The following is a 13,127-nucleotide window of genomic DNA, read 5'->3' as shown; positions in this document are numbered from 1 at the left end:
CGCGGGCGGGGGCGGGAAGGCAGCGGCCCGGTTTTCTAGCGACCCGGGTTTTCGCGATCAACTCCTCGCGCTAAACTTCACCCCCGTAGGACAGCGCGGAGATCCTAGACTCTCGCCCGCCCACGGCCAGCGTCCACCCCACAAATAGCCGAAAGTTTCCAAACCGAAACGGGGCGGGGGGCGGGGGCGGGGAGGAGAGGAGAGGAGAGGAGAGGAGAGCGTTCCGAGACCCGGAGACCCGGCGGGTCGCCCCGACCTCCCGCACCCCGCCCGGGGCCGAGGCTGGCTGACGCTGGAGCGCTCCGGGGAACTGCGGCGTCGCAGCCCGGCGCACCGCGAAATCAACGCAACACTTTTCAAGAAAACAAAATATTCGCTGGGAAACTTACTTTGCATTTAGTCTCTATTCTTTTGGGGGGATGCGGTTTAAGTCGGCTCGTAAAGGAAAGCTCGTTTTGTCCAGGTTGGATATTGTCTACTTTATGGATCAGCCCTTGGGTGAGGGTTTATTTTAATTTATGGCTTATGCATTCTTTTAAGGTCGATTTACATGACCTCCGGCTACAACTAAGACAGCCGAGGAGGGCACTCCAGTCGTCAGTCGGCCAAACCCACAATTAAAACAGCCCTCCCCCTAGTCTGCCGGGACGGCGACTCTCCCCGGGTAGGCTGGTCGCCGGCTTTTCTTTTTCTTTTCTTTCTCTCCCTCTCTTCTTCCTCCGCTTCTCTCTCTCTCTCTTTTTTTTCTCCCTCCCTCCCTGCCTCCCTTCCTTCTTTCTTTCTTTATGTCTTTCTTTCTTTTCCTTGTTTCCTTCTTCCTTTCTTTTTTTGTTTTAATATCGCGCAGTAAGATGTGGTATCAGTTTGAAAGTTTCGGTGTAACTTTCTCTAAACCCAAGCCTGCGGCAATCACGAGAAACGCGGCGCTCACAAAGCCCTCAAGGATGCTGCCCTCTTGTGGGCACAGAGGGCAGGACCACCCGGCGGTCCCATCTGAACCCTCGCGGAGCACACACGCATTTGCTCTCCCAGAAAGAGAGAGAGAGCGAGAGAGCGAGAGAAGGAGGGAGGGAGAGAGAACTACACACGCAGCCACACAAGCTTCCTCTATCACACAGTTGCGCAAACTTCAATGAAATACCTACCTCGAACTTCACGGAGACTTACAAGTGCATTCTCTAAGCCACCTGACTTCTTTTTCATATCATTCCCAGTTACATAGATTAGAATATCTCTACGGGGAGGCGGAGGAGGAGGAATGAGGTGGGCCGAGAGGGCGGACAGATTTCCGGACGAATACTTAGGATGGCGATAACAGCTTTCTGTTGTTAAAGGTTGCGTTGTCTGTCTCTCTCCCCTGCCCTTTTTGCCTTAGTGTCCTACGCACGGTTATCTACAGCTACAACATGTGTTTTCTCGGAGTGGATTTTGGGGGCTGGGGCGGGGGGGTGGGGTGGGGAGGTGGCAAGTAAAGCAGAAGCCCGCCACGCAGATCTGTCACCGCCTCCGGAACAAGGCACAACTCTCCGCGAGGGGGACGCATCCTGGGGATCCGCGCGGCCGCCAGCGAGCGGCAGGCGCTCGGGCCGCTTTCTCAGCCTCCGCTCCCCCTCCGCCTCGGCCCCGCGGAGCGCCCTCCTCCCGCTCCCGCTCCTCCTCCCCTCTCCCCTCTCCCCTCCCCAGCCGAGTACGGAAACCCGCCCGGGCCGGCCGGCCGCCGCTCCGGCAACCCGCGCCCTCGCCGGGCTCCGCGCGCTCGGCTCCCGTCCCTCCGCCTGCCCGACCCCAGCCCCTCGGTCCCAGCCCAGGGGAACTAAGCCCGAGGCGGCCCGGAAGGGCAGAGGCGGAAGGCGCCCGGGGCCGGCGGCCCAGCCCGGGGCGCCGGCCCCTGCCGCCTCCGACTCCCCAACAGGTAGCTCACGAACGGGCCGCGCGCTCTCGCTCTGCCTCCCTCGCTCTCTAGATCGCTCGCTCCGTCCCGGTTACCTGGGCGGGCTCCAGGATGGTACCGCACGGGAGGGCTCCTTGTGCGCTGCGCCGCGGGAGCAAATGGCATTAAAGAAAAAGGGAAAGACACAAATAAAATAAAATAAAATAAAATAAAATGAAAAAATTAAGGAAGGGGAGTCGATGCTGGGTCAATTAGCACCGCCCGGGGAGCAAGGGCGCAGAGCCCCCCAGCGCCGCGGCCGGCGCAGCCCGTTAACTCAAGTCTGCGGGGGTGTCCCGCCCCAGGCGGGGGGAGCGCTGACCGGCACAAGTTTGCCGCCGGGGTGCCAGGAGGTGCGCGCAGAGCGGGGTGACTAGGGGCTTCCCCCCTTGAAACAAGTGAAGGCGATGGTTAGTGCTGTCAATCTTGGCAATCAGTGTGAGCGGCCATGTCGTAAGTATTCAAAGCATTTCCCGTCGTGCAACATCAGAAAGTGAGTGGCCAGGGCATTGATCTGAGCGAGGGAGAGGAGGCAGGGCTCCCCTCCCAGACAACACAGGCAAGATGAGACAAGAGGCGAGGGAGGCAGCGAGCCAGGCAGGGAAGCTGGGAGGGAGGGGGAGGGCCGGAGGAAGAAGAAGGAGGGAAGAGCGGGAGGCAGAGGCAAGAGAGAACCGGAGACAGAGGGCAGAGATCGGCGAGAGCGGAGGTTGGAACTGGGAGCAAGCGCCTGGGAGGAAAGAGTGAAGCAACTACTGGGAGAGAACTGGGAAGGGACAAAGAAGAGAGTTGGGGTCAGAGGGGAATGGGGGCAAGTATTAGGTGGGAGAGAGACTGGGTGAGGAGTAAAGGACGACCTAAGGAACACTATTAGGGCTGGGGCTGCTGGGAGGAGGAGTCAAGAGGAAGGCGAACTGCACTGGGGCAAAGGTAGACAACTGCAGAGAAAGAAAGCAAACTGGGGAAGAGGAGGAAGGCAAGCGGTAGAGGAAAATACAGGGGTGGTAATCTGTGTTCTGAAAAAGTTAAGTGACAGCGGAGGAACGGGCTGAATGTTAACAAGTACTGAGATACAGAAGTGGACCACAAAAGTGAGTCACGGGAGATACAGAAAAAGGGAAGGACCAGGGCTGAAACAGACCAGGGAGAGGGAACGATGGGTGAATATCAGGATGAATAATAAGAAGGATGAAAGAAAATGAAAAAGGAACTGGTCAAAAGAGAGTTTTTAAAAGAGATGCTGGAACCAGAAATCATGAAAACACACCAGTTAGTAGGATCTCAGTAAATGGAGGAAGAGAAATTTATTTTCAAAGGAGGAGGAGGAGTTGAAAGAAAAGAAAAAGCAATTGACATAGGAGATCCTTAATATATGTAGATGGCAATGTTCTGCAGACCATGTGATTATGGAGTTTATGAGTTAAAATAATTAGAAATAACAAGACATGTCCAAACTACCGAAGAAAAAAATACCTTTACAGCAATAAATAAGATAATTCCACATTTTTTATATGGATAAGTTTGTGTTACATGGAATTGGGTGGGTGATCTATGTGTTATTACCTCAACTTTGTAGAGGAAAGGATTTGGAGGTACAATTTCCAAGAGGGGTAGCTTGGAAGTTTTAGAAGAAGGAATGAGTTTCTGTCACCCTGAACAGTATGTAAAAATGCATGTCAGGTGTAGGAAATTATATTAATAAAAGGCACCCCCAAAAACCCACATAAATTAAAGATTCTCTTTGATGCATGTGTAGGGTAGATAAAAGATTTGCAAGGGAACAGAATGGTCTAAAGGAGCAGAGACCTGGAACTTTGTCTTAGTGCACGCAAGCTGAGGGACCGAGTAGGGAGGGGATAATCTTGGTGTCAGGTAGTAGAGATGCAGAGTAAAAGAAATAGATGAAAAAACCAGCACTGACAGCAGCAGACACAGAGCTAACTCGAGGCGGTGTGCACCAAGTCAGGTTGGCCTGCCTTAACCCAGGCCCAAAAAGATAGACTAGATTCCAGAAACTCTAAGGTCAGTGGAGAGGCAAAATTACATCAAAATTAAAAGCTGGAAGAGAGTTTCTGACATACCTATGTAACTACTGCAGAGATTTGTGGAGGAAAAATCCTTACTAAGTAGAAACTGATCCGAGATGGCTACTTTGGGACACTTTATAAACAAGGACTTTGTGAAAGAAGATATGGACAGGAATCATGACTAAGAAAGTCAGAAAATTCACAGCAGTCTAAGGTTGCCAAGATTTTGAACAAGACTGCCTGCCCACAGATTAATTGATAAAAGTGATAAAAGGTAGAAAGCCTCACCTTTGTTACATTAACTTAGAAAAAAAATGGAGTCAGCAAGCACAGAAGATGGAGCAAGCTGAGATGTCAGTCATATGTTGGCTTCTTAAAGTAGATTTTTATGTTTGGTTTCATATGAACTCCAGACAAGAGAGGATAAAGAAACAAGGGTGAGAGTGAGCATCTCGGATTAGTGGGGCAGAAGGAATAGCCAGATGCTTCTACCCCAATAGGAAATAAGATATTTAAGGATTGGAAGTTTAAGGACTTTAAGTTTAAAATGACTTGATAACTATGGGCTGAGAAGACAGCTAGTCCCCAAGAAGAAATATTGTGTCCCCATAGCCCACAGTGACTTTCAGGACTAAAATGACCGCCCCCCCCCCCCCCAAGAAGCCAGAGCCTAGAGGCCATTAAAGAGAAAGCCTGGCACCTTGCAGCCAGTTCCTCCCACCCCAGCATTCCCAGAACTACCAGGCATGCCCCTTGACCTCCAAGGCCCAAGGGACAAACCCAGACCAGCATTTCTAGGTAGACATGGGCCAAATCTTTTCTGGGGTTTGTTCTAGGTTTTGGCTTTGTAAATGAGAGAAGCCAGGCCCAGCGCTGGGTTCCAGAGTCTCACACTCTCCAGCCACCTGCCCTGGAACTCAACCCGTGGGGCAAAAAAAAAAAAAAAAAAATCTCTCCAAAGCCTGATGAGGTCAAATTCGAATGACCTAAGTGGCTGCGGAGTTGGGGCAGAGAGATGAGGGGGTAGTTTCCATCCCAAAGCCTGACTTCTCATGGAAGAGCTACACCGAGGGAGGTGAAACATCCTGGACGGAAATGCTGGGATGCGACTGGGTTCCTCGGAGTTGCTGCGACAAGTCTGGCTTTTCAAGCACCAGCGCATCCATCTCTTTAAATCACACAGCATTTGGGGATCTGGGGGGTAAGACTGACCCCGCCAACTAGATGCAGGCCGCTGGCGGGAGGCAAAAAGGGGGGAAAGGCGACATTATCAAGATCTCTGGAGTCCAAGGCCCCAATATTGGGCTGCCGGTGGACCTTCCGGTTAGAAGCGGCAGGAACTCTTTAGATTTTATCTAATAAACTGATCCCAAAGTAGATTGATAATGCGGAACCCCAAGGCTGGTCACAACATTGATCCCTAAAGTTAAAAAACTAAAGTTTGGGGTCTCGGCGCTGCACTTCAGGCTGTGCATGGGGTGACACGTGGCCCTGGGGGCGGGGGGTGCGCCCTAAAGGTTTCCTTTCCAGCCTCGGGCTCGACTGTACAACGCAGGGGGGCGAAGCGGAGAGCGCTCCAGCGAGTTGAAGTGCCGGGCTCCCCACCTGGTCCGCACTGGCCTGCGGGCTCGGAGAAGTTCCACAGGCAGCGTAGGACACCCAAGCACCTTATCGCCAGATCCAGGCGCACTGGAGCTCACTTGCCCTGGGGGTCGGAGTACCGCGCGGAGCTCGAGAACCCTGGGTGCAGAGCTAGGGGAACTAGGAGGGAAGGAGGGGCGAACGCGTGGAGGGCTAACTTACCTGCCGCAGCTACAGCTGCCTCGGTGCAGTCGCGGTGTCCCTGTGCACAGCAACCAGCAAAGGCAACTCGGCTTTGCTAAGTTTGGCCTCGCACCTCCAGAGAAGAGGCGCGAACCCGCAAAGGAAAGGCGCGCGCAGTTCCTGGAGAAAGGTCCGCCTGAACTTGGGAAGGGCAACGCAATGAATTCTGCTAAAGAATTTAATATTTAAAGCACCCACGCAAAAATCATAACGACTGTTAAAACCTCAAATTCTCGCTGTGAAAGTCTCCTTACAACCAGCGGGTGAACAATTCAGATCTACATCTTAAGGTCGCTAACTTATTTCAGGAAGGGCTTTAGAGCTACGTATAAATAGGACCAATATAAATGTCTTTACTTCCAAAACACGGGGAATGAGAACTTTACTGAAACGAAGAATAAGTGAAAGAGTATAAAGAGCCAAAAAGGAAGAAGTTGAAAACTTTAATTACAGCACGGAGAAAAGTTTTAGCAATTGGTTTCCTTAAACAGGGATAACAAACATAACAGCACTTCAGTAGCCCACTGCACTTCATTTAAGTTTGGTGTAACCAAATAACCCAAATTCCCAAATAACAGTGCCCTTGGGACTCTACCTCAAAGAGGTCGGAACTCGTGTTTCAACAACAAAAGCAAAAAACAAACTGTGAATAATGCTCTGTGTTCTTTAAGACGTCATTTTGCAAAAGGACAAGGCATTGTCCCTGGACTTTAAGTGGCTAGACAATAACGTTAAATTTCATTTGAATCTGCGCATCATCCTGTTGGGAAGACCACAGCGGTGGCGACAGTAGCAGCAGCACCGCCACAAAGGAGGTGGGGAAAAGTGGTAAAAATGCATGAACTTTTTTTCAAAGAAAAATAAAGATAAATCAAAAATAAGTTTTACAGACATGTCTTTCCTGGCTTAGGAAAGTTAATTTTTAAATGTGCTTCTGCTGTCTAAGGTGCAAAGCCGAGCGAGGGGAGTGCGTGGCTGGAATCTGCATGCTGATAAGAGAAGGCTGATGTACTTACAGTGACAGAGGGCAGGCTGCGGGAGAAAAGCTGTTTGTGTTAGCCTGCGAGTTACCCAGGGCTGCAGTGAGAGCAGAAGGGAGGAGTGGGAGTGCCAGTCTGCGTACACCTTCACCGCGTCTCATTACATCTGCCAGCCTCTCTCTCCCTCTCTCTTTCATTTCCACATTCCCTTTGTTCCTGAAAAAAAAATCTACACGTCACATCAGAGTCCCCAGATGCAGTCTACACCAAAGAAAAAAAAATGAATAATTCAATCAAACTGTGCATAGTCTCTAAGGCAATAAATCTATTGCACTTAAAGAAACGAAGGGTAATTACCACCATGGAATTAGAATAAGGCCAAAGACCCGAGATGTCGTTGAGTCTCTGGGTAAACTCCCCGGTCAAATAAAGTTTCATTTATTTAATCTTTTTAACATCTCAAATGGAAAGTCAAAGAAAGATTTTTAACTCATTTGAGAAGGATATTCACTTCTTTTTAAACACATTTTAAAAGGAGGGGTGGGGGAGGGAGAAAAAGCCTAGGGCATACTACCCTACTCAAAAGGCTCCAGAGGCAGCAGCATAGACCAGGCACAGACACAAACCAAGACAATGTGTCCGTGGAGCCTGTCCAGGGTCCATTCCTCCTCCCTCCCACACATACACTCCACCCTCCTCCGCTCCCCACTAATCAGACGAGGATCGCCCTCCACTCTCACCCACCACCGCAGCTCAGCACGAGGGCAGCTGGAATCTGGGAACCTTACCTGCAGCACCAAGACCTAAGAGAAATCGCGCTTCCCTGCCACCAACACCCCATGCCAGCCCCATGCACCCCTCCAAAGTCCCGTAACCATCTACTTCTTCCATCTGCCTGGGAGAAACTGTAAACGGGATTTTCCCCCCCACGATTGAATGGAAGCTCTGTACTGTACCGACTTCTGGATTTGCCCTGGGTTGAGTTTAGGGAATGTCTGGAAAGGAAAAAAAAGAGAGAGAGAGAGAGAGAGAGAGGGAAAAAGGAGGGGGCCAGCTAAGCCTTGTCCAAGTTAGTCAGAAGGCTGTGTTAGGCAGGAAAGAGGCTACGGGAGAGAAACAGCTGGGATGCAGACTGGCTATGGATATCTCAGTTCTAGGAACCGTGTCCTTTCGTCCCGGAGGTAAGACTGTGTGACTATCGCACGTTTATTCTTTCAATGTCTGTGCCTCTCTTCCCCACCCCCAAGGACCCCTCCCACTCGGGTCAGCGGGCGTGCACCCCGGAGAAGGGCACAGCACGACGAAGGGCTTTATTTTCCAGATCTCTCTACTCATAGATTCTGGGTGTCACTGAGACGAAATTAGCAAATCTTCTACCGTTGGCTGCAGCGACCAAACCCGCGGTCCCTCGGCGGGTTGCTCACGGACCGCGGCTATTCGGGCTGCAGGGCACTCCCGCAGCCCCGGCCCCGGCCCCCGCCCCCGCCCGCCCAGGTGCCGCCGGGGAGACTCGCGGCGTCCCTAACCGGGCAGCCCAGGGTTTCTATCAGGTCACCAGCTCCCGCCGCCTCTGCGCGCCCGGACGCGCACACACCGACGCACAGAGAGATACACACACGTTCTGACAATCGGGCCGAACTCCTCGTCTAAACTCAAGTCCCTTTCACCGTCAATTCAGCCCGCTGGAGAGCAGCGGGAAAACTGGGATGCTACGTGGATGAACCGCGAGGGTGCCAACCTCTCCGGCTGGCCGAGCTCTGTTTGTGTGCCTAAGTCGCCACCTTCAGGTCGAGCGGAAGACTGCGCCCGGCTCTCGGCTGGCGGAGACCAACCCCGCGGACACTGGCCCTGCCGCCGGCGTGACAGCCGGGACCGCTAGAAAGGGAAGCGAAGGAGGGCCCACAAGCAGACCCCCTGAGCAAAGCGAGTCCTGCTTGCTCTCAGATACCTGGGCTGACAAGAGGGCTGAGACTGCACGCTAGCTAAAACCAATAGCCCAGAGCCCAGGATGGCGCACTCTCCCTGCAAAGTACAAAGCTCCGGGCCAAGGACCCTGCAGCTCCAAGGCCGGCGCTGCTGCCCCGAAACTTCAAGCACTAACTGCCAGGCCAGTGGCGAGGGGTGCAGGCAGTTTCGGAGGGGTGAAGCATCCGTTCCAGTCCTGGCCGAGGACCCAGCTCTCTCTTTTAAGTGACCTCGGCTCAACTTGGACTCCGCACTCCCTGGGGCGCCACTCCCGCTCGCTCTGTGCCCTGGGGCAGAAGACAAAGGGACTCCGGGAGCTGCCAGATAGACCCAAGGTCACTAGCGGCGGGCTCCCGGACGAGAACTGCACCAGCCCGAGAAGGACGCTCAGGCAGCCCAGTCCCTGCTGCGAGAGCTGAACGCTTAGCTCCATAGTCGCCCATTTCTCAGAAAATCAGTCTTTCTGATTGTCTAACAATGGATTCGGTAAAAAATAATACTTATTTCAGCGATTTTCGACTTTCCCACCCCTATCTTACTGAAACCCTTTACACACATTGTCTTCCTGTACTCACACCTTGCATTATAAGGACACCAGACTTAGGAATCTCCTACCTACTCCTGAAATAACTGTGGTTGTTCTTTGTTATGCCTGGACGCTGCCTTCAAGACTTGGGGACCTCTGCAAAGCTACTCTAAGTCCATCCTCCTCAGTGAAATGTGCAGCCAGGGTGCCTCAGTCTTCCCTACCACTTGAGGACATAGACATTCTTTAAATGCAATGCTTTATCAAAGGAGAGGAAGAATAATTTTACTTATCTCAAGAAAAAGGACACTCAGGAGCTATCTTGTGTTAAAGGAGGCCATAAATCACCCCTTATGGGCACTAACAGGGGCCTTCACTATTTTGGTCAGCATTGTAATAATAATAATTAACGAAATATATTAAATTTTAAAAAGAGAACCACAGCAACCCAGTGCTAATAATGGACAAGAAATATGTTTTCAAAGAGAGAGGCAACAGGCCCCCAAGCCAGACCCCCATTCCCTGGTTTCTCCACAGCCTAGCAAATTAACATTAGATCTTCCTCCACTCATGTAGAAAGCTAAGTGTTTGAATACAGTACTGAATTTTCCCAGGGAATCCCAATTATAGAAACACCTGTGCTAAGTAATACTATTCTAATCCACTATGAAAACCTTAAATATGTAATAGCCCTCAAATTATCTCATTTCTTAGTCACATTGGGGTGGGCCAGCCTCATGGAAGAACATTAGACTTGTACAGTGCCCCCAGAGCCTTATCTTAGAGGGGCCTTGGTTTCACCATACATAATCCTGGCAGTTCATCTTCTTTTAAGTGAAAGGGATATACACAGGAAGTCTAATGTAACTGCCAGAAACTAAGCCTGGGTAGAAATCTCATTTAAAGAAAAACCAAAGACCAGTGACTATAAAACTGCAACACAAGGCACATGGGCAGTCAGGCACCAATTCCATGATCTTTAAATCAAAATTCTAACAACATGGAAGAACTTGTCACTATTTGGCATATACGCCTCACTGTACTATAAGTAGAATATCAATGGCAAAAATATATTGAAATAAAACCACCATTAGAAGGAATGTGGTAGAAACCAGAAAATATAAACCTCTACCAATGCCCCCTCAAAAATACATATCAGACCTAATACTTTTAAATGCCAGACCTAATGTTTTTAAAATGCTATGTGAAAGAAAATTATTTATTAAAGTACTGATTGTTTTATAGCGTAGGGCTGCCAAAACTGCCACTAAAAGATCCAGATGAAAAGTGAAATTTCTATCCAAATGTTTGTCTTACAATGAAACATAGAATTATTTTTCTAAAAGTAATCTAAATAATTACATATGTAAGCATGAATATCACAAAAACCACAGAAAGCAAAAATATGATAAAGACTGATAGGATAATTCAACCACAGAAATAACATTCATTCACTAAAATTCAAAGTACTTGTCCAAATAGCATTCTTCTGGGATATCATGTAACCTTTCCATCATTAAGTACTATTGGTAAAGCACGTGCATTCCTTCATATGTGCCTCCCTTCCTAACACTTACCTCTTCCCAAATCTCAGGTTTACAACCTCTAAGATGACTATCACTTCATTCAGTGTACACCTTAACCACACTAGAAACATTTGATAAATCCTACAGTTCCATTCCAGTGTCTAATAAAAGACAAGCAAGGGACACAAAATAATGGTGTAAGACTGCTCACAGATAAATATCAAACAATAAAACAATAATTTGCTAATATTACTAGTCTTTAAAGATTTGATAATTTACCTCAGCAATTGTAGGCTTTCTGTATTATTGTGTTAGCATTGTTTTTTAAAAAACTCAATTTAACTAAATTCTCTAATTGTATTATTTGTTACTTAAAAATCTTTCCTCCAAATCCCAGATTGCTACTTTCAAATTTTCTAAATAGAGGATTTCTTTTGTGTGTGTTTTTAAATATCACAATTATGTTGAAGACTTTTGCTTGTTTTCCACATTTTTATTCACATTTAAATATTTATTGACTGCAATATATGTGCAAAGCAAATAATTAAAAGTGTGTTACTTAAGGATCTTTTGCACTTTTATGATTTAATAAATATTAATTAAATTTGCACAATGCTGAAATTTACTTAATATACTGAAAATTATTTTTACCAAATATGCCAGCAGAAGTATTCTGTTGTAGAAGTATATTTGATAATTACATATGATATTAATTAATTTTACTTGACATATACTGTTTAAATTACTTCAGATATTTTTACTAACCAACCACAGACATTTCTAAAAGTTCTTCTGACTTACCAAAGTGTGTATCTAAAAAAAAGCTTTATTTGAAAACAATCTATAGTCACTATCCAATTCCAAATAACATATTTTATGTATTTTACTTTCAAACCTGTTCTAAGGGAAACTTCAAACCATACCTTCAAATCAGTCTTTAATATAAGTGCTGTGCAAAATTACTCTGTAACTTTCTGGTTTGATGTCTCTAATATGTATCACAATCATACATATAAGATAAAGATATTATCTACCTAAAGTCAAACAAATGAAAGCTAAAATATAAATCAGTGTTCACAGTGTCTAAATGTTTGCAATTATTTAAATAACTCATTGGATTTCATTGAATTTTTAAGTTTTCATCAGGATGTTTTGCATTAGGTTTGAATATTTTATCTTTTTAATAGGGGGAGAAGACAGCAATATAGAGAATCTGCAACAACGATCATCGTCATGCTAATTCATGTCTGTTTAAGACAATAAGAAATGAAAAGCTTCACTTATTCACACTTAAAGTTCTAGAATAGTAGGTTTCTGGAGAAAATATTTAAACTCAAGAGCTCAATACCAAAACCCCTTTTAATCGTATACAATATGTTATCAACCTACTTTCCAAGTTGATGAAGTTTAGTACTAAACTGAATATTAAGCAAATAAGTGTTAACTATGTTCACTAGAATTAGCATATTTCAGATTATAGTTTATAAATTTTTAAGAGCATCAGCATCATGATATGGTTGCCATAGAAACTGCAACAATATGTCATTTCAATTAATTTTATATGCAGTGATAAGGCCTAGTTCTACATCACTTCAATACAAGTTTGAAAAGCAAAGACTGAAAAAGCGATATAAATAGTGAATAGTGAGTTTCTAATTTATACCAGTTTAGAAACTAATAAAGTACAAGCCTTTTTAAAAAGAAAAATGCACAACGCATTCTAATTGCATGAAAAGGTAGCAATTTAATAAAGGTCATAAAATGTTTTAAAATAAACACATTCTGAAAAAAAGTTTTCATTAACAATCAACTACTTCTCTTAGTATTTTATACTTTTGTTACTTTTAAGTTTATTTTTAGGTAACAAAAATTATTGGTTATTACATATTACTTAATTATTAAATTATGGATGCTCTCTCTGTTCTCTAGAGATAGGTGCATTTGCTTTTACATTATAAATTCAAAAAACTGGTGCAGAATTTTAATATTTTTTAAGTAATTATTGCAACAGATCCTTTTCACTTAGAAGGAAGACACATGTATTATTGCAAAAGCCCTCTTAGTATGTCACTGCCAAAAAGATTCCATTGACATTAATGGTTCAATTATTGGAACATAAAAAGCTTATGAAAAGAAAGCATATATTTCCTAAAGAATAAATATGGCAAATGATTTGGAGCTCTTAATTAATCTGTTCTTTGGTTGACAAATACCTTTTCCTTATATTTTCTCTCATTCCACATTTTGAAATGGACTATGCCCAAGAAAACTCTGAAAATGATTTGAAAAGGCAAATTATATTTAAGCCCATATTTATCATACATCTTTTTAGATACAATGTAGCCTATG

The 13,127-nt window shown here is 46.3% G+C and overlaps 1 protein-coding gene across 6 annotated transcripts in view; it reads right to left on the bottom strand.

Moving 5' to 3' along the window:
* SOX6 (SRY-box transcription factor 6) overlaps positions 1-13,127 on the bottom strand; it is a 665,852-nt gene that overhangs the window by 581,184 nt on the left and 71,541 nt on the right. For 5 of the 6 annotated variants that reach the window (XM_077866355.1, XM_077866354.1, XM_077866356.1 and 2 more), the window contains one exon: positions 6,798-6,977. The gene's annotated coding sequence lies outside the window, so the exon portion shown is untranslated. Of the gene's footprint in view, positions 1-1,145; positions 1,161-6,797; positions 6,978-13,127 lie in introns of those variants that run through there. The other variant, XM_077866367.1, reaches the window with a different exon arrangement.

This window comes from Canis aureus, chromosome 23 (assembly GCF_053574225.1).
Source record: "Canis aureus isolate CA01 chromosome 23, VMU_Caureus_v.1.0, whole genome shotgun sequence".
In the NCBI taxonomy this organism is placed as follows: Eukaryota; Metazoa; Chordata; class Mammalia; order Carnivora; family Canidae; genus Canis; species Canis aureus.
Note: the sequence above shows the minus strand (reverse complement) of the source record. Positions and strands in the feature narration are given on the sequence as shown.